Below are 22877 nucleotides of genomic sequence, written 5' to 3' on the forward strand. Positions count from 1 at the left end.
ATTCCGAAAGCTCATGTCAAAATTCAGATCAAATGAAGCTTAGACCTCAAATGGCATATCTTGAAAGCTCACAAGGATCAAGGAATATGGAAGGCCCTATCTTAAATAAAAGATCCATAATGAAAGCTCAAAGAAGTTTGAAAGATCAAAGATCAATGACAAAGAGAACTCAAAGCAAAGAGGAGTCAAATTAGTTTTTAGAACAAGCTTTGTAAGTACTTCAAGTATGATTGTTCATTTTGAAGCTTATTAGGCAAACGAGACTTAGAGACCTTAGTTTTAAGTCTTGGAACTTATTTTTCAAAAAAAAAAAAACTAATTGATATTCCAAGATTAAATAAGCAAAGAACAGAGAAATAAAAAATGTGTTAACACAAGAAACAAACTGGTGGACAGACGATTGACTATCAATGGATAGTCAACTACCATGTTAAAGGACCTAAGAAAGAAGACAGAAGCATGACAGTCAACTGTCTAGTGTTGACAAGCGACTGTTAGTGTAAATTGACAAGCGACTGAGTGTGTTTTGCCAATTGTTTGTCACCCTTCTGACCGTTTTAAAAAATTCAGTTGTTTAGTGACAGGCGCCTAACTACCTATTGACAAGCGACTGCCACCTTTTTGGTTGTGCATTTTAAACGTGAAAAACATTTTCAACCAACTACCAGAGTACTAATAATCATCTATCATGTGGTAAATTTTAAAATCACAATGGACATATTTTGAAATTTTAAGTTGCATGGGGCTCAAACTTATTTAAAACTTGGACCCTACTCCAAGTAAACTTGGGAAACAAGTTAGATACTCTTCTACATCTATAAATACACCCAAGCTAACTTGATTCAATACCCAAAAAAGTTCAATTCAGCATTCAATATCTCTCTCAAGCATTCTGAAGTTTTCAAAGCTCTCTCTTTCTCACATTTTACATGAAGTTTACTAAAGTCTTGCTGATTCTCTCACTGATATTGTGTTTCAACTACTAATTCTTTCATCTATTGAAATAATCATACGGTGAAAAATTCTAGAGCTTCAATCTTTTATATTGTGAATTACATTGAAGTATATAGTTTTGAACTGTACTAATCAGCTCTTTGAGGAGCAATTTTTTATACATCTATTTGATTTGTATCTTATAGATTGACGACTCCAAGAATTGTTTGGATCGTTGGCTAAGCAAGGGGATATTACTTAAAGAGGCGGACTTTAACCTATTTGAAGGAGTAACCAAACGAGGGTACATCGTTTGGAGAGGCAGGCTCTAGCCTACTGAAGGAGTGTGTAAACGGTATTGTTCCGCCCGACAATGGAACTTATTTTAGTAATCCTTTGGTGGTTTGCCAAAGGCGAGGATGTAGGCTGGGTATAAGCCAAACCTCGTAAAAATTTCGGTCTCCCTCTCTCTTTCCCTTACTCTTTCTTTTTCAGCACATTTAAATTGCATGGATGGTTTAATTGGAAATCATATATACTACGTATATTTCGAAATCAAGTAAACTTAAACTCTAATTTTGATTTGGGTTGCGGAAACCAAAAGGGAGTACATTGGTTAAACCATATTTTGTGGAAACTATAAGGGAGTACGTTACTTGGTTAAACACCCAAAGATAAATTAACTCAGAGTTTATTTGAATTCTGAACTTTAGGAAGAGTGTGAATATTGTGTGCATTGAGAAAGCTAATTCATTATCAAAGGGATTGCATTAACAACAAGACTGCACACAAAGTTAAAAAGCTGAGAATTTTGATTAAGTTGCAACGTATATCTTGATTGAATGTTTTATGATTGTTTGGTTTGAATATTGTGCATGATTGATTGGTTTGGTTGAATAACTGATTACTTGTTTGGTTAAGCAATAGTGTTGTAGATTAAAAGAACTAAGTTCTTGTGTGATTGGTAAATTAAACAAACAAGTCTAAAATTGATTAAAAGAAATAAAAAGAAGTCTTCAAAGGAATTAAAAGAAATTTTTAAAATTCAATTCACCCCCTCCCCCCTCTTGGGACTACACCTTACTTTTCAATTGGTATTAGAGCGGAGTTATCGCAAATCCTAATTAATAGCTATAAAAAGATCCTAATGGCTCACATAGGCGTAGCTCCCTTTGGAGAGGGACAATTTTCAACTAGGTCTCCTATCTTTTGTGGACATAACTACACTTTTTGGAAAAAAAAACAAATGCAAATCTATCTTCAAACTATAAATTGGAAAGTTTGGGAGGTTGTCATAGATGGTGACCTAATTCCCCTTAAACTAGTAGATGGAAAATAAGTTCCTAAGGAGAAAAATGATATGACAAACTTAGATCATAAGATGCTCCAAATAAATTCAAGTGCTATAAATTCCTTATATTGTACTTTAGATGCTAATGAATTCAATAGGGTCATAGCCTGTAAAATGGCTAAAGAGATATGTGACGAATTAGAAGTAACGTATGAAGAAACAGTAGATGTTAGAGACAATAGGATAGATATGTTAACAAGTGAGTATGAAGCATTCAAAATGAATTCAGATGAATCTATAACTAGCATGTACACTAGGTTCACTCACATAATAAATTCCCTAAATGCCTTAGGAAAAACCTACACTGCTTATGAGATGATAAGAAAAATTCTTAAAGGGCTGCCACCTATATGAGAACCAAAAGCCACTGCAATAACAGAAGGAATAAATTTGAAAAACACTTCCTTAGATGAGCTAATAGGTTCTCTCCTCACATACGAAATGGCAATGAATGAAAGGAGTGGAAAAACCAAAGCCCAAGAATCAATAGCCTTTAAAGTCTCAAAAGAAAACTCTAGTAGCGAAGAAGAAATGGATGACAATGAACTAGTCTTCATATCTAAGAAACTTGCAAAAATCCTTAGAAGGAAAAATAAATTCAAAAGAAGAAACCAAGACTCCGAATCAGAAGAAGAAGAAATCAAAGAATAAAACTCCTACATGTTATAATTGCAACAAAGTTGGGCATATAAAATCAGAATGTCCATTACTAAAGAAAGAGTCTAAGAAGAAAAATAAAAAGGCCATGAAAGCCACTACTTGGGATGACATGAGTACAAGTAGTTCGAAATATGAATCAAGTGACCAAGAGGTTGCTTGTACCTGCTTTATGGCTTGGGATGATGAGGAAACCTCCTCAACCAAAAATAATTCTTATAGTGATTCATCAAATGAATCTAATGATGAGTATATGTCATCTTATGATGAATTACAAAATGATTTATTCAAAGCACATAAGATGCTAATCAAAGTAACTAAACAAAACACATCATTGAAAAACAAGATCGATGGAATAATGAAAGAGCTAGAATCAAGTAAGATTGCTGAAAATGATAAAGACTCAAAACTCATGAAAATAGAAAATAAGTATGATGCTGCAATAAAAAAATTAGAAGCTAAAAATCTTGCTGAAAAAGAGAAAGACTTGAAAATCAAAGAATTAAAATGCAAGAATGAAAAAATGATAGAAAACCTTCGATCCCTATCCTCTATAAAATATAAGAAAGACATTTATATTTTTGAATTAGAAGGTAAAATATGAAAATTGTCTCAAGAATTGGAGAAATCTCAAAAGAAAGTTGATAACAAGAAAGACATTGAGATAAATGATCTCAAAAATCAAATTGAAGATAAAGAAAAGATAATTTATAACTTCACAAAAGGAAAGACAAACTTTGACAAAATGATAGGCTCATAAAGGATAACCTTAAACAAAGAAAGCATTAGATTTAAAGGGATTGAAAATAAAAATAAAAAGAATTTTTACATGGGTTATTTTTCGAAAGTATCCAAAGATTATGCTAGCACATCCTCTAATGCCTACACTAACACCATATGCCATCAATGTAAGAAAAAAGGACATATAGAGTTTGAATGTCCATTTAAAAGAAAGAGTGTGAAGACTAAACAAAAATGGAGAGTAAAAGAAACATCCCCTTGTGAAACCTATCGGACCCAAAAAGGTATGGGTACCTAGATAAAAAGCCTTGAAAATCTCAAAGTGTTTATTAAAACACATAAAAAATAAATAGCATTGTTGGTCAAAATCATTGGATGATTCATACAAGCTTAAAAAAGAGAGTTTTAAAATTTGGAAAGCAAATTCATATGAAAGCAAAAATCAAGCATATTACATATACGTAAAGTCAACTAAGAGAGAAAAGAACTTCCCTATAGGGTAAACAACTGACAAGATACCAAGCAGGCGCTTGACAGGCTATCGTCTATTTGGAAAGTCAATCGACAGCCAACTGTCACCTTGAAGACAGACGACTGTCTCGCGGCAGTTCAAGCACACTTAACAAGAAAAAAATTCTTTTTTAAGTCTCAGACGCCTGTCCACTTATCTAACCTTCGCTAAAATAGTTTCTCTCCATCTCTCCACTGAGCCTTACTTTTCCAAAGCTCTTCCAACTTCATTCCATCAAGCCCTAAATCCCCCTCACCTAGGGTTCTTCGAATTTCTGTTTCAACAACATTCCAAGAACAAAATCAATAGGGAACAAAGACAAGGCATCTTCTTCACGACTAGTTAGCAACGAAGAAATAGATAAATGGTTGGTCTCAGCACAAGCAAAAACTTTGTACCGAAATCACATCTCCACTATCGATCCAATTTTTGGTAAGGTACTAGATGCCGCTTTCTTTGAATATGATTTTCCTGAGATTCTTGAGCTATTTAAAAACATAGGATGGGACAAGTTTATCCTACACCAAGTCAAAGGATGCTATCCTGATCTGATCAAACTCTTTTACTCCAACTTGGTAAAGAAAGAAATTGGTTTTTCTACCAAAGTGTTAGGTCAAAAGATTACCCTCACTCCACTAGTGCTAAGAAAAATCCTCCGTATAAAACATGGTGATTTTGAGTGCAATCCTATTGAAAAACAATGGACAATGGAGTAAGGATTTAGTCCACAAGAATTTCTGCCTCTTGTGATGACCCACTTGTTTATTTTGGAAATCCGCCACAATATAAGCAGCTCAATTTACAAGCTCAAATCCTTCACAAAATTGTTGCTTATAATATTCTTCCTAGAGCAGGATCCTATGATCATATTTCCTTCTTCGATTGTTTCGTCATGTGGTGCATCCTCAAAGGCAAGAAATTGGATTTATCAAGCCTCATACTTAAGTGGATGGTCATGAAACTAGAATCTCCTAGAATAGGACTTCCATATGGCGGCATACTCTCTTTATTCTTTGCTCACTTCCAAGTTCTCACTCCATATTCCAAGTTAGTAAAACGAACCCATTATAATGTATTTTCCTCAACTACTCTAAAAAGAATGGGTTACAAGAAATATACTGAGGGATGGATGTATAGAGGAAATAAGCCTGTACGACCGGAGCCAGAAGAACCTAATCCAGCTCCAGAAGAAGCTGATATACCTGCATGGTTTCTTCCTTTCTATCAGCATTATTCCAGTTTCAATTCTGACATGAGGACTGACTTTACTTTTCTTCAATACAAAATCTCAAATATTGATGATAAGTACTCTTCACTAGATAAACGTCTTAACAAAATAGAGCAACGTGTCACTAGTTCAGCACCAAATGATATTGATTCCAATAAAGAGAGTGATGAAAATGATGATGGCTCACAAAAATCATCAGATGAAGGCTCACAGGACAAATCAAATGAAGGCTCTACAGAAGAAGAAGAAGAATCACAACAATCTAAAGGAAAAGCAGTTGCTGCAGATAGTGATACAACTTCTGATACTTGATGTTTTCTTTTATGATGTTTTTTATGTTTGTATGCTACACATACTCGGCTTATGGTTGTATTATGCTTTTTTGTTGATGTCAAAAGGGGGAGAATGTGTGTGCGCAAAACAGTATGTATATACTGTAGTATGTTTATATTTTGTTGAACTATGTTTCTATGTTAATACACTATGTTTCAATGTTTCTATGTCAAATATGAAGTATCTGAAATTGTGCCTTCTGAAGTTGTGCATTAACTTTTACATTAACTTTGAAGATTTATGCTTATCGAAAGGGGGAATATTTTTTGTATCTTTGCTCCTTATTTGTCATCATCAAAAAGGGGGAGATTGTTGGTCTAACTAGGCTTACAACTCTTGATTTTGATGATAATAAAGTAAGGCTAACTAATCTGCTTCAAAGTAGTGTTATTCTAGTTAATGAAGGCAAAAAGGATTTTAGATGATAAAAGGAACAATTCTGAAGCTCATGTCAAAATTCAGATCAAATGAAGCTTAGACTTCAAATGACATATCTTGAAAGCTCACAAGGATCAAGGAACATGGAAGGCCCTATCTAAAATAAATGATCCATAATGAAAGCTCAAAGAAGTTTGAAAGATCAAAGATCGGCGACAAAGAGAACTCAAAGCAAAGAGGAGTCAAATCAGTTTTTAGAACAAGCTTTATAAGTATTTCAAGTATGATTGTTCATTTTGAAGCTCATTATGCAAACAAGACTTAGAGACCTTAGTTTTAAGTCTTAGAACTTATTTTTCAAAGAAAAACTAATTGATATTCCAAGATTAAATAAGCAAAAAGAGAGAAATAAAAAATGTTTTAACACAAGAAACAAACTGGTGGACAGACGACTGACTATCAATGGATAGTCAACTGCCATGTTAAAGGACCTAAGAAAGAAGACAGAAGCATGACAGTCAACTGTCTAGTGTTGGCAGACGACTGTCAATGTAAATTGAGACGACTGAGTGTGTTTTTCCAGTCATTTGTCACCCTTCTGGCCGTTTTAAAAAATTCAATTGTTTAGTGACAGGTGCCTGACTGCCTATTGACAGGCGACTGCCACCTTTCTGGTTGTGCATTTTAAAAGTGAAAAACATTGTCAGCCGACTGCCAGAGTACTAACAGTCATCTGTCACGTGGTAAATTTTAAAATCACAACATTTCATTACATTTTGCTTTAAGTGACTCTTTTCCATTTTCATCGTTCACATTTTACATTTCATTCCATTGTCATTTCATTCCATTTTCATTTCATTCATTCATACTACAACTAATCTTTAACCGTCATAAGTTAATCCACATAGAAATGCGCTAGAATCTGCTAACACGGCTCTTTTCAGCTGCTTTACATTTACATGGTTACATTAACATACACAAGCAGCATGATTCATATCATATTTCATTCTTATGCATTACTTACTTAGCCTGCATCTCATACATTTAACATATATTTGCACAAAACTTAAATTTACTCATGTCACACAATTTAATAGTAAAATTCATACATATTCCTTATAAAATAAGTCAACTCACATTTAGCATTTAAATACTGAAAATATAATTTCCATTTCTTGCATAATTTTCTAGAAAATACCTTTCACTTTCATCAGTTCATTTTCACATATACATAGCTATATAAATGGTCATAAGCTCAGAAAACATAATTTACATGATTGACATTTTAATGATCCACACCAAAACATAAACATAAATATAACATAATTTATTACCTTTAATTTCATAGAATTTGTTTTAACATACGATTTCCCCTTACCTGACTTCTGAACTACGCCGGCAGGATCCTCGAACTGATACCCACAGCGTTCACTTGGACCCTAAATTAAATACCCTAATTTAATTAAAATAAACCCCAATTGACTCAAATCTTAAGAAGAATACTTATTTAATACTTTCTAGGCCCCAAATAACAATATTCATTAAAAAAATTCTCAAAATAACTCAATTACCCTGATTTTGGGATTTTTCCGAAACCTTTCAAACCAACGATCAGCTCCTATAGCCTTGCAGAGAATGATCCTATGAACCTCGTGGTGGTTCCATATTGTTAAACCAGATCAAATCCAGCCCGAAATTGAAGAAAGAAGGGTGGAGGTCCATTTTTTAGAGAAAGAGAGAAGAATCCCGAATTTTCTCGTTGAAAATGAAGGAAATTCTATTTATAGGCAAAGCTTTGTCGACAAGACACGTGGGCTCATTGACGAACCACTGAAGAGACTTTGTCGACGAGAAGATACATTCGCCGAAAAAATTCAGACTTTAAAATTTACTCTCTCGGGATTCCTTCGTCGACGAGGAACGGACTTCGTCGACGATCTCTAGAAGGACAATCGTCGACGAAGACAGAACATTCGTCGACAAGGCTTGCTATTCCTTTCCTTTAAAATCTTTCCTTTTTCCTTATTATCCATTAATCCATTTCATTTATTATACTTCCTAATTATTTTATAGTTTTAATTTTTGGGTCATTACAACAATTTTTCTAAAACTTGTTTCTTCTAGAAACAATATAAGTAATATAAAGGAATTTTTTACTGCCTTCATTAATTTGTAGTTTCGATGTGACATTCATTGAGTCTTAAATTTTTAAAGTTTAACAAATTTCTTTTAGATCTGTTAGAATATAAAGTTTCATCAATTTGTAATAAAATATAATTTGGTAACTTTTATTAACTCTTTCGGAGCATTTAATCAAATTTGTAAAACCAAATGTTATATTAACATTTGTTGAAGATATATTCAAGTAATGAAAATATTTCTTATCTTGAAAAATTGTATGTGTTGTGGCACTATTAGTTCAACAAACTTCTTCCATAAACATTTTAGAATCAATCAAAGCTTTAGGAAAATTCACGCTATAATACATATTTAAAAAAAAAATCATTATTATAATTGATCATAGTAACAATAAATACGAAAATTTATTTATTGAAATCCAAATACAATATTACCTTACTTTATATCTTAAAATATTACATCATTATTTTCGTCTTGATTTAAAAGGAAAGCAGCAACATCAAGATAAACAGAGTTGGATGATCCAACATCAAGGTCTATTGGAACATCTTTATCAGCAAAATTTGTTTCAATTTCTTTACACTTTTCCTTTTCTTTTATAGAGATTTGGTATAGATGTAATAACCCCAAAAAGAGTTATAGAAGATTAGTGGATTGATTCCCAAAAATAAAATCAAAAATAAAAAATAATAATAATAATAATTAATTAATTAAGTAATTAATTAAAAGGATTTATAAAAAAAAGGAAAAAATTAATTAAAATTAATTTTTATTTTATTAATAAAATATATTATTATTAATATTAATTATTATTATTATTATTATTATTATTATTATTATTATTATTATTATTATTATTATTATTATTATATCACCTGAAGCTTAAGGAAGCTTCAAGTGATTCCTGGAAGCTAGCATTGATCCCCCCCCCCCCATTCCTATCTTCTTTCTTTTCTTTTCTTTTCTTTTCTTTTACTCTCCTGCGTCTGCAAGTCCTCTCTCTCTCTCTCCTCACGTTCTCTCTCCCTCTCTCCTTGATTTCATGACGAATTTTTACCTGATCAAAAATCCAAAAATACCACTAGACTCCATTCGCCACTGCCGTCATTTCTATCGGAGCGGATCGGTGGTAGGAGCGGCATAGGCGTATTCCCTGGGGTAAGTCATTTTTCCCTTTTTTCTTTAATTTCTTGTAAAATATAAGTCCAATTGACGAACGGACACCACCACGAGAATCTAGGGATGATTCTCTACAAGTTTAGTGGGACGAAATTCTCGTGGGGGTGTCGAGTCAAAACCCCAAATTTGGGGTGCGGCAATTAGTCAGGGGCTTATTTTTAATTAATTAACATTAATTTAGAAATGCTAAAATATTAAACATCTGGGACTAAAGTAGGATTTCTAAAATTTAATGCCCGGGTGAGCGCCGCGGGTGTAATTTTGGGACCTGCAGGCAAAATTTAAAAAATTAAGTAGGGATGTTAAATAATAGTTTAAATATTAATTTGAGGTATATGGAGCCTATGGAAGGCTAGATGAGTATTATTTTGGAGAAATAGATTAATTAATACGGGAAAAATGTAAATTTCAGGAGTTGAATTTCGGGCGCTAAGGGTGTAGGATTTGGATCTTAAGGAATTTCTCAATAGCCAGGTAAGGGAATAAACTAAAACAGTAATTTTTCATGCAAATTATTATTGATTATGAGTAAATTTATTTTTAGAAAAACATATGTTATATTGTGTATTACGAATGAAATGTACGATTGGGAAAATACTGCTATGATGATTAAAATATATATGTATGTATGAGGTGCCGGAAAATCACGATTTTAGAATATGAAGAATGACTTTTAATAGTATATGTGTGGCATGAATATTATTTTATGTGAAATGTATTATGATGTAAAATATTTTACGAACAAAGCATGATTTCAGGTATTATGAAAATATGAGTTATATTGTGATGGTTTTGACGATTATGTGATAAATGATGTATTTTCAGAATATATATACCTGAAACAATTTTGGCGCGAGGCCATGTATTTATGTTATCAGCACGAGGCCGCATTTATGTTATTGGTGTGAGGCCATGTATTTATGTTATCAGCATGAGGCCGTATTTATGTTATGGGAACGAGGCCGTATTTATGTTATTGGCGCGAGGCCATGTATTTATGTTTTCGGCACGAGGCCGTAATTACTATATTTTCGGCACGAGGCCGTAATGAAGTTATGTATATAATCATGTATTATATGTTATCACCACCAGGATGTTAGTTTAGTTCAGTTCAGGGGCTCGGTACCGTAGTTATATGTGTAGATCAGATATCTACGTCAGATTAGTGCTAACCATCCCACGAGGGGATGGGAGATGGATAGTCGATGTGGCTTTCAGTAGAGTGTGGACGTCCACCTGGTAGTCCGGACCAGGGTGTGGCGGGCTCATCGTACTTACAGACATATTTGATTCAACAGTGGTCGGCCAGCCATTGTTGGGTCCCGCCTTCGGGCTGTACAACCCGTCATGGGGGGTAATACATGACACCAACTAGCTATTCATCCTGGGTTTGCTTTCAATACTACAGTTATAATAGATCATTTTATGTATGTTATGATTTATTTACAGATGTGAAAATATATGTTTACCCAGTACAATATGATGATGTTTATAGAATTATGAAATGTACTGTATACGTATAAATGCATTAAATATTCATGTTGCCACACAACTGTATTTAGTTTATTTTCCCTTACTGAGAAGTCTCTCACCCCCGAACATTAAATGATTTTTAGGAAATCCAATAATACCGGTGGGCTAGAGCCGCCATTGTGTGATTGGAGCTTCCCTACTAGAAGGGTAAGCATTGAACTAGGATCGGGAGTTTTTGTTATTTAATCCTAGTGTTATTTTGACTTTTGGAGGTTGTATATCATAACAGTATTTTGATGATATAGAAAGCTCTGGTATTATGTTTTATAATTGGATGTTTGAGATTTTATGTTTACTGCTGCTAGGTTTTTCGCTGTGTTTGACAAGTGTTGCCACTACCCACGGGTTCGGGTTGACCATTTTATTTATTATGTGATAATTTATGTTAAGAAATTGAGGGATGTTACATTTGGTATCAGAGACTAGGATACTAGGTTCTGTAAACTCTAGAGTTTAGCAGTAATAATACCAGAGTATAGGATAAGGGGATTTGAGGTCTAGTTTTGTAGTCTAGATGCAGGACTTTTGTGGTGGTTTGTGTGATTTTCCTGAGGTGACGACTTCAGGAAATTTATTGTAAACTATCGTCGGGTTGGGTATCTAGGTTGCAGGATTGAACCTTGAATTAAGATCAAGAGTGACGAGTTAATTAGGAAAATATACCATATGAGCTGAGTGATATGTATAGAGAATGAGGTTTTGAGTTAAGTTACATGTTTTTCAAGATGGACCCTGGTGGCAATAGTGCCCACGCCAGTGGGAGTGAGGGTGCTGGACCCTCGGGCGCCGCGGGTAGTGATTCAGATGCCGTTTTACGCAGCGTAGCACAGCAAGTGATGGCAGAGATTGCTAGGAGTTTGAAGGGACAGGGTGGTCCATCTGGAGGCCACAGTAGCTCGATAGAGAAGTTCATAAAGATGAATCCTCCAACTTTCTCAGGGGGAACGGATCCTGCAGTCACTGAGAATTGGGTGCAGGAGATGAAGAAGATATTTGCAGTGCTGCAGTGTTCAGAGGAGCAAAGAGTGCTGTTTGCCACCTATAAATTGACTGGAGAGGCCGAGAGGTGGTGGCCGGCGGTGAAAGTATTAGAGCAGCAGAGGATTGTACCTGTAGAGATGACGTGGGAACGGTTTAAAGAAACATTCTTCGACAGGTATTTTCCAGCCTCTTCTAGGGAGGCTAAGATTACAGAGTTCCTGAATCTGAAATAGGGACAGCTATCAGTGCAACAATACGCAGTGAGGTTTATCGAGCTATCTCGCTCTGCCCCGTACATCATTCTAGATGAGGTGAAGAAGGTACGACAGTTTCAAAGAGTCTTAAGGAGAGAAATTTATAAGCAGGTATCGATTCTGAAGTTGCAGGATTTTACTGAACTAGTGGATAAAGTCACTATAGCAGAGACTAGAGAACGATTGGAGGCTGAGGAGCAGAGGCAGAAGAAGAGGTCTACACCTTCTAGTTTCCAGCAGGGAGTAGACCGTGCCGCGTGGAAGAGAGGTGGCTATTATAAGGATCGGAGACAGAAGACTGGGAATCGCGGTTTCCAGGGTGTGCAGCCATCCCTAACTTGCCCATCTTGTGGGAAGAGACACTTGGGAGAATGTCATGTTGGGCGAGGTGTCTGCTACAGGTGTGGGGAGCCAGGACATATAATGAGGGAGTGTCCAACACAGACTGGTACTGCTCCTAGACCTGCCCGAGGAGGTTATCAGGCATCACAAGGAGGCTAGCAGAGGAATACGGCCCTAGCCAGAGTTTTCGTTTTGACGCCAGGAGATGCTGAGGCGGCAGGAGATGTGGTGACAGGTACTGTTTCAATACTGTCATTTAAAGCTACTATTTTGTTTGATTCTGGGACGACGCATTCGTTTATCACCCGGGATTATGTTAAATTGTGTGGGTTTGAGCCTCAGCAGTTAGAAATTAGTTTGCCTGTTGCTACGCCAACTGGGATCGTAGGGGTGTGTAGAAAGGTACTCAGGGACTATCCAGTGGATATTCAGGGGAGGTCTTTGTTAGCTAATCTGGTGGTTTTAGACATGCATGGGTTTGAGGTAATCTTGGGCATGGATTGGCTAGCTGCCCACTATGCTAGCATTGATTGCCATGAGAGAGTGGTAGTATTCAAACCTCCATAGGGACAAGAGTACAGATTCGTGGGATCACATGTGCGCACCTCACCTCAGTTATTATCTGCTATTCAGGCGCATAGATTGCTATCAGAAGGCTGTCAGGGATATTTAGCCTATGTGAAGGCTCTATTAGAAGGGGAACTGAGGGTGGAGGATATCCCAGTGGTGAGGGATTTTCTTAATGTATTTCCCAAGGATTTTTCGGGACTACCTTCTGATCGTGAGGTAGAGTTCGTTATTGACCTAGATTCGGGGACAGCGCCATTTCGAAGGCGCCATATAGAATGGCACCGGAAGAGCTGAAAGAATTGAAAGAGCAGTTGCAGGAGCTGTTAGATAAAGGGTTCATTTGGCCTAGTGTGTCACCCTAGGGAGCACCGGTTTTGTTTGTGAGGAAGAAGGATGGCTCGATGAGATTGTGCATCAACTATCGAGAAATAAATAAAGTAACTATCAAGAATAAATACCCACTTCCGTGTATTGATGATTTGTTTGACCAGTTACAAGGGACACAGATCTTTTCGAAGATAGATTTACGCTCAAGGTACCATCAGGTGAAAGTCAGGGTGGAAGATGTTCTAAAGAAGGCATTCAGAACACGGTATGGTCACTATGAATTTCTAATTATGCCGTTTGGGTTGATGAATGCTCCTGCAGTGTTTATGGATATGATGAACATGGTTTTTCACCAGTACTTGGATCGGTTTGTGGTAGTATTTATTGATGATATACTAGTATATTCGAAGAGTCTAGAGGAGTATGAGGAGCATCTGAGTATAGTGTTGCAGGTGTTGCGAGAGAAGAAGCTATATGCGAAGCTCAAGAAGTGTGAGTTCTGGCTAGAACAGGTTACCTTCCTTGGACACGTTTGATTACGCTCCGAAACTGCGTAATTGAACGTTTAACCCGACCTTTACGGTTTATATTTTTAATTAAATGTCCAAAATTATCCAATATTTTAATAAAATGCCAAAATCATCATTCTTGAACTTTATTGCACTATTTATGAGAATTTGGTAATTTTTTGTTGCAGGAAAATTCCCGAGAATCAAAACCAATACCTGTTTGTATTTTATGCATAACTTTTTCATCCAAGCTCTGATAGAGACGATTTAAATTTATAGAGAAAGAGGAAAGGATCATCTACAAATTTTGTGTTTTAAGTTTTGTGAGATACGGGCTCCAGAAGAGTTAGATTTGCGATGAATAGAGAATGAAAAAAATAAAAAAATATAGCAATTCGGGTTTCCTATTCGGGTCTAGGGCTTTCCCCCCCTATCCTATTTAACCCTTCTCTTTCTCTTCCTGCGGAGGCAGCCCCCATGGCTCCCCATTCTCTTCTTCTTCTTCTTCTTCTTCTTCTTCTTCTTCTTCTTCTTCTTCTTTAGTTTGTTTTTTTTGTTCTTTTCAATTCTGCTTCTCTCCCCTTGTCTCTCTTCCTTCCCTTTATCTTTCCTCCCTCACTCTCCCCCTTTCCTCTGTTTTTCTTGGCATCCTCTGCCCTCTTGCAGTATGGCCAGCCTCCTCCACCATCTTCAGTAGTCCCCAAGCACAGCAGAACACTAGCCGACTCCATAGCAGGACCACCAAAGCGCAGCAGCAACTTCTCCAGCACAGCAGCAACTTCACGGCTCCGTGGATTTGTTTCTCTCTCTCTTTTCCTTTCTTTCTTTCTTTTATTTACTTTTCTTTGAATCTTGGAATATTGAAGAAAGTTTAGTTTTTTTTTAATGTTATTGGAGTTTTCTTTCTTTTTGTCTAAGTTGAGTAATGTTGGGTATTTCATTATTGTTAAATTAATCTCTTTATTTATCTAATTGATAGTTATTTTAATTTAGCATTCTTAATTAAATTTAGATATTTTTTTTTGTCGAAATTCGATTTAGTTAGGGTCTATGATTAGTAAAGGTTGTGTTTTTATTGTGTTCCGTTATTGTTTACGTTTTTTTAAATTTTTGTTGAATTCATGTTTGCATTTAAATTGTGAGTCTTGATTTGATCTATTAATTGTGCTAAAGGTTCGATTTTTAGTAGGTTCGATTTTTAGTAGGTTCGGTTTTTTTTTTAGTATGTGTCTAGTTTAGTTTCCATTGTGTGTTTTTAATTCCATGTTCTAGGTTACCATTTTTAATTAACGCGTGTCCCAGTGTTTCCTTAAGTAGACTAGGGTTTTCATTATTGTTATTTTAATTTCATATTTAAAGTTTCCATTTTTAGTTAGTATGATCTAGTGTTCCTTAAGTAGACTAGGGTTTTCATTATTGTTATTTAATTCCGTGCGTGATAGTTTTAGGACTTTAATTTGTGTTTTCATTTAAGTCTCCACAATCTTGAAAACCCGAATCTGAACTGAGTTCAGTACCTTTTTAATTTCGATTGGAAGAAAGTAAAATCTGAGTTTAAAACGCATTCCTTGAGGAGACGATCTAGCCCTTGGGCTTAATATTACACGATAGAACTCCTATACTTGGGATAGCTTTTGAGCTGCTCATTTTTCAAGTGAATCAACGTTATAACCAAGGGTGGTATTTCTGTTGATCCGAGTAAGATTGAGGCGGTAGTAGACTGGGTACGACCAAAGAACGTGCACGAGATCAGGAGTTTCCTAGGATTGGCTGGGTACTACCGCAGGTTTGTTGAGGGCTTTTCTAGATCGTCAGGCCCGTTGACTAGATTGACCAGGAAAGGAGCGAAGTTTGAGTGGTCTAATGAATGTGAACAGAGCTTCTAGGGGTTGAAGCAGCGACTCATCACTACGCCTGTGTTGACGATTCCTTCAAGAGAAGAGGGGTTCATAATTTACAGTGATGCGTCCCATAAAGGGCTCGGATGTGTATTGATGCAGCGGGGGAGAGTAATAGCCTATGCCTCACGACAGTTGAAAGAATATGAGAAGAACTACCCTACCCATGATCTGGAGTTGGCGGCGGTTGTTTATACACTGAAGATTTGGAGGCACTATCTATATGGGGGTAGGTGTGAGATATTTACTAACCATAAGAGCTTAAAGTATTTCTTCATGCAAAAAGAATTGAATATGAGGCAGAGGAGATGGCTAGAGCTAATAAAAGATTACGACTGTACTATCAGTTACCACCCGGAAAAAGTTAATGTGGTTGCTGATGCTTTGAGTTAGAAATCAGTGGATTCATCTGTATCTGTAGTGGAGATTCAGCATCCGATTCAGATGGATCTAGAAAGGCTCGTCGTAGAGCTAGTAGAGGGCGATCCCCAGGCGTTCAATACTGATTTGGTTTTGCAGCCGACTCTATAGGAGAGGATTAAAGCAACTCAGAGGAATGATGCAGAATTAGTAGAGCTTATGGGAAAGGTACAGGATGGTCAGGAACCAGAGTTCAGCATTTCAGATGATGGAGCCTTGAAGTTCCGTACCAGGTTATGCGTTCCTGCCGATCTTGAGATCAAGAGGGTCATTTTAGAGGAAGCGCATCGGTTCCTATATACTATACATCTAGGTAACACTAAAATGTACAGGGATCTCCGAGAGTCCTTTTGGTGAAGCAACATGAAGAGGGAGATAGCTCAGCTTGTGGATCAGTGTTTGACGTGCCAGCAGGTGAAGGCTAAGCATCAGAGGCCGGCGGGATCGTTGCAACCACTTCACATTCCTGAGTGGAAGTGATAGCATATAGCGATGGATTTCGTCTCAGGATTACCGCCAACATTGCATGGACAGGACGCTATTTGGGTAGTGGTGGATCGATTGACGAAGATAGCCCACTTTTTGCCAATCAGAGTTAGCTACTCCTTGGACAGATTGGCTGAGTTATACATCCAGAAGATAGTTAGACTCCACGACGTCCTAGTGTCCATAGTTTCAGATAGAGACCCACGGTTTACATCTCGTTTTTGGAAGAGTCTGCAAGGGGCCATGGGTTCTCAGTTGTCGTTCAGCACAGCTTTTCATCCTCAGACAGATGGACAAACAGAGAGGACGATATAGATTCTGGAGGATATGCTGCGAGCATGTGTGCTGGACTTTGGAGGTCGTTGGATGCAGTATTTGCCATTGGTTGAGTTTGCGTATAATAACAGCTACCAAGCCAACATTAGAATGGCACCGTATGAGGCACTGTATGGCAGGAGGTGCCAATCCCCGTTGTATTGGGATGAGGTTGGTGAGAGACAGGTATTGGGGACAGAGCTGATACAGCAGACTCAGGATAAAGTCAGACTCATCAAAGATAGGATCAGGACAACGCAGAACCGGCAGAAGAGTTATGCTGATACTCGTCGGCGAGAATTGGAGTTTGACACAGGAGATCACGTGTTCTTGAAGGTGGCACCACTAAAGGGTGTTATAAGGTTCGGGAGGAAGGGTAAGCTGAGCCCTAGGTATATTGGACCATTCGAGATTCTTAAGAGAGTGGGTCCAGTTGCCTATCGTTTGGCATTACCACTGGTCCTATCTAGGATCCATGACATATTCCACATTTCTATGCTGAGAAAATACATTTCAGACCCCTCCCATGTGATTAGATATGAAGCACTGGAGTTGGGCGATACTTTAGCTTATGAGGAAGTGTCAGTGCAGATTCTTGACTGGAAGGAACATGAGTTACGCACGAAGAAGATTCCACTGGTAAAAGTTCTGTGGCGCAACCATGGCATTGAGGAGGCTTCCTGAGAACTAGAGGATCAAATGCGCCAGAGATATCCGCACTTATTCAGTTGAGTTAGAGCTGAGCCAGTCAAGTGAATGTAATAGTATTGTAGTTTTTATTTGTATAGTGTAACGTAAGATAGATAGAGTTTTAGTTTTGAAATGTGAATGGTTTTGGGAGAATTTTGAATAGTTGTGATCTCCCAGAGCTCTCGTTGTAACCATGGTATTCCTCCGCCATAAGTGAGGATAATTAAAATAAAAAAATTGGAAGTGTTTCAAGGGAAACGGGGGAATGGCAAATTTCGAGGACAAAATTTTTATAAGGGGAGAATGTAATAACCCTAAAAAGGGTTATAGAAGATTAGTGGATTGATTCCCAAAAATAAAAAAATAAAATAAAATAAAATAAATAATAAATAATAAATAATTAATTAAGTAATTAATTAAAAGGATTTATAAAAAAAGGAAAAAATTAATTAAAATTAATTTTTATTTTATTAATAAAATATATTATTATTAATATTAATTAAATATGTTATTATTATTATTATTATATCACCTGAAGCTTAAGGAAGCTTCAGGTGATTCCTAGAAGCTAACATTGATGCCCCCCCCCCCCCAAATTCCTATCTTCTTCTTTCTTTTCTTTTCTTTTCTTTTCTTTTACTCTCTTGCGTCTGCAAGTCCTTTCTCTCTCTCCTCACATTCTCTCTCCCTCTCTCTCCTCGATTTCATGACAAATTTTCACCCGATCGAAAATCCAAAAATATCATTAGACTCCATTCACCGCTGCCGTCATTTCTACCGGAGCGGATCGGTCGTAGGAGCGGCGTAGGCGTATTCCCTTGGGTAAGCCATTTTTCTCTTTTTCTTTAATTTCTTACAAAATATTAGTCCAATTGATGAATGGACACCACCACGAGAATCTAGAGATGATTCTCTACAAGTCTAGTGGGACGGAATTCTCGTGGGGGTGTCGGACCAAAACCCCAAATTTGGGGTGCGGCGATTATTAAGGGGCTTATTTTTAATTAATTAGCATTAATTTGGAAATGCTAAAATATTAAGCATTTAGGACTGAAGTAGGATTTCTGAAATTTAGGGCCCAGGTGAGCGCCGCAAGTGTAATTTTGGAACCCGCAGGAAAAATTTAAAAAATTAAGTTGGGATGTTAAATAATAGTTTAAATATTAATTTGATGTATATGGAACCTAGGGAAGGCTAGATGAGTATTATTTTGGAGAAATAGTTTAATTAATCTGGGGAAAATGTAAATTTCAGGAGTTGAATTTCGGGCGGTAAGGGCGTAGGATTTGGGTCTTAAGAAATTTTTCAATAGCCAGGTAAAAGAATAAACTAAAGCAGTAATTTTCCATACAAATTATTATTGATTATGAGTAAATTTATTTTCTGGAAAAACATATGTTATATTGTGTATTACGAATGAAATGTACGATTGGGAAAATACTGCTATAATGATTAAAATATATATGTATGTATGAGGTGCCGGAAAATCACGATTTTAGAATATGAAGAATGACTTTTAATAACATATGTGTGGCATGAATATTATTTTATGTGAAATGTATTATGATGTGAAATATTTTACGAACAAAGCATAATTTCAGGTATTATGAAAATATAAGTTATGTTGTGATGGTTTTGACGATTATGTGATAAATGATATATTTTCAGAATATATATATCTGAAACAATTTTAGCATGAGGCCATATATTTATGTTATCAGCACGAGACCGTATTTATGTTATTCGCGTGAGGCAATGTATTTATGTTATCGACACGAGGCCGTATTTATGTTATCGGCACGATGCCGCATTTATTTTTTCGGCACGAGGCCGTAATGAAGTTATATATATGATTATGTATTATATGTTATCACCACCAGGATGTTAGTTTAGTTCAGTTTAGGGGCTCGGTACCGTAGCTATATGTGTAGATCAGATATCTACGTCAGATTAGTGCTAACCATCCCACGAGGGGACGGGAGATGGATAGTCGATGTGGCTTTCAATAGAGTGTGGACGTCCACCTGGCAGTCCGGACCAAGGTGTGGCGGACTCATCATACTTACAGACATATTTGATTCGGCAGTGGTCGGCCAGCCATTGTCGGGTCCCGCTTTTGGGCTACACAACCCTTCATGGGGGGTAATACATGACAACAGCTAGCTATTCATCTTGGGTTTGTTTTCAGTACTACAATTATAATAGATGATTTTATGTATGTTATGATTTATTAACAGATGTGAAAATATATCTTTACCCAGTACGATATGATGATGTTTATAGAATTATGAAATGTACTGTATACGTATAAATGCATTAAATATTCATGTTACCACACAACTGTATTTAGTTTATTTTCCCTTGCTGAGAAGTGTCTCACCCTCGAACATTAAATGATTTTCAGGAAATCCAATGAAACCGGCGGGCTAGAGCCGCCATTGAGTGATTGGAACTTCCCTACTAGAAGGGTAAGCATTGAACTAGGATCGGGAGTTTTTGTTATTTAATCCTAGTGTTATTTTGACTTTTGGAGGTTGTATATCATAACAGTATTTTGATGATATAGAAAGCTCTGGTATTATGTTTTATGATTGGATGTTTGAGATTTTATGTTTACTGCTGTTAGGTTTTTCACTGTGTTTGACAGGTGTCGCCGCTACCCACGGGTTCGGGTTGACCATTTTATTTATTATGTGATAATTTATGTTAAGAAATTGAGGGATGTTACAATAGATCTACCAAGTTTCTGGGCATACGACAGGTACGTGACCAACGACACATCTGTACCATTTATTTTCATGATACTTGGGTCATTGATCTTAATAATTATCCTGCTTCTGGGTCCATCCCTCTTCTGGAGTCATTCCTTTTCTTGGGGATTGCAGCCTCAGATCGATGTCAGTGATTATTTCGACTACAGCCATGACCATGCCTGCGGCCTCGTCCTCGACCATAAGATGTATTTATATTCACTTCATGGAATGAGATCGAACCAATTAGACGAGTTTGGTGATTTTTCATCAAAAGTTTGTTATTTTGCTCAGCAACAAGAAGACCTAGTAAATTTCATATCCCTATATTGTTACTGCAAAAGCACATTAGTGGGTTGTAAAATAGTAAAAGTTTTTTCAAGCATGTCTTCATCAATAATATTTTCTGTTAACCTTATTGGTCACCCCCGGTTTTGATTTTGACAAATACTCATTGTATCTAATGAGCGTTTGAGGTGTTGTGCAGGAACTAAGGGTGATAAGATCAAGATGTGCACAAAGCAAGAAAAACTTGAAGACCAAATCATATTCATTGTAATATATTTATATTGGTCTGTAATAGTAAGTAAGTATTGGGTTCGTAATAAGCTCACACACATCACATGTATGATTTACTACATAAGCTCAAACCAAATCATGAATGAGAAAGGACCTAGAAAGACCCTAGGGTGTACCCTTCGGTCGACCGACACCGAATTTTTTCGGTGTCTCTATTTTGGACCCGAGTGACCCCAGGACACACACTTATTCACATATATTTGTTAGGCACTTAAATAGGGCTTTATTGTATTAAGATGGGACCGAAATGCACACTTGGTGCACTTTTGATCGATCGGCCAAAACAGTTCATTCTTGGCTTGGTCGACCGAACCATCCCTGGGTCAACTGTTGACCTAGGTACCGATCGACCGAGACCCTGTAGTTCATTTGACCCCGGTCGACCGAACCACCTAGAAGTCAACATTTTGACCTCCCGGTCGACCGATCAATTTTGTACTCCAACTACCTGGTCGACCGAAGGATCCTCAGGAGAATTCCCAATGGTATGGTCGACCGAACCAGGAAGTTCAAAATGCTCTGGTCGACCGAAACTCAGAATTTTGGGAAATCTCCCTCTCTGGTCCATCGAGCCTTTCAGTTCAAAAGTCCCCTGGTCAACCAAGCCATTTGAGTCCTGGTCGACCGAACCATTTCTGGTCGACCGGACCTCTCGGGTTGCCCTGATTTTTTTACCGCAGTTAATATTTTTTAAACAGGGTTAAAATGCTTTAAACATCATTAAACTTTTCTAATAATACCCAATAGGTCCCCAACGGTCATATTTTCTCCCTTGCCTATATATATGAGTTCATTTGAAAAAATTAAAAGAGATTAGCCACTTTGATTAGGGAAGAATTCTCTGAAAAATAAAAACCCTATTCTACTCATTTTTGGGCCTCATTCACTCAAGCTTGCCTTTTATTATTGCCTACATCATTTGTAAGTGGATTGAGTGTGTTTGAATAGGTTTGCTCTCCTTATTTTGTTTGCTTGGCACGATTTTATTAGAGAGCAAAACCTAAGGATTCTTAGGGGACTTTGTTGATAAGTCTATCCTAAGAAGACCTTGTTAGATTTTCTAAGCTTGCACATTCATTGCAATATCCTGAAAAGATCTTATAGTATTTTGTTTGCAAAATCTGTTTAAAATCATTTTCAAATATCTAGTGTGCTTTGTATTGAAAAATATATTTGAAGAGATATTTGTTTATGAGATAGTGGTCTTTGTTGCAATATTCTTTCACTTATATATTATTTGCTGAAGACAAAGATTACGCATCTTTTGCAAACCGAGCTCATATTTCATTTGATACTCACATCCTTGAAATATCCTGTTGATTGAAATACTTGAGACTAGACATCTTTGTGTGAACTTATTTATTGAACATTTCTTGTGATACAAAGACTGTTTGTTTGACACTCTCACGTACTCATTACACTGATAGAAAATACTTTGAGAGTTGAACCATCTAGACCACATTGAGCATACATATTGAATCATACTGTGGTGTTTGTGATTGCGCGTATCTGGGTACACATCTGCTTTACTTGGAAAGCATTTTCATTATACCATTTCATTGTATTTCAAATACTATTGTATTTCCAGGCACAGGCCTGAAGAGGGAGACTAACCCTAGAATAGTCCCGGATTGGCTTAGACCCGGTTAGGAAAGCTAGGTGCGTCGTCCTGTTAAGGCGTGTAGGTTGAGGTCAGCCTTGCTAATTGACTTGGTTAAGGTTAAGGTTAGCCCTGTGTTAATTTGACCTAGTTGTAAACGGTGCCGCTCTACC

This window comes from Malania oleifera, chromosome 13 (assembly GCF_029873635.1).
Source record: "Malania oleifera isolate guangnan ecotype guangnan chromosome 13, ASM2987363v1, whole genome shotgun sequence".
In the NCBI taxonomy this organism is placed as follows: domain Eukaryota; kingdom Viridiplantae; phylum Streptophyta; class Magnoliopsida; order Santalales; family Ximeniaceae; genus Malania; species Malania oleifera.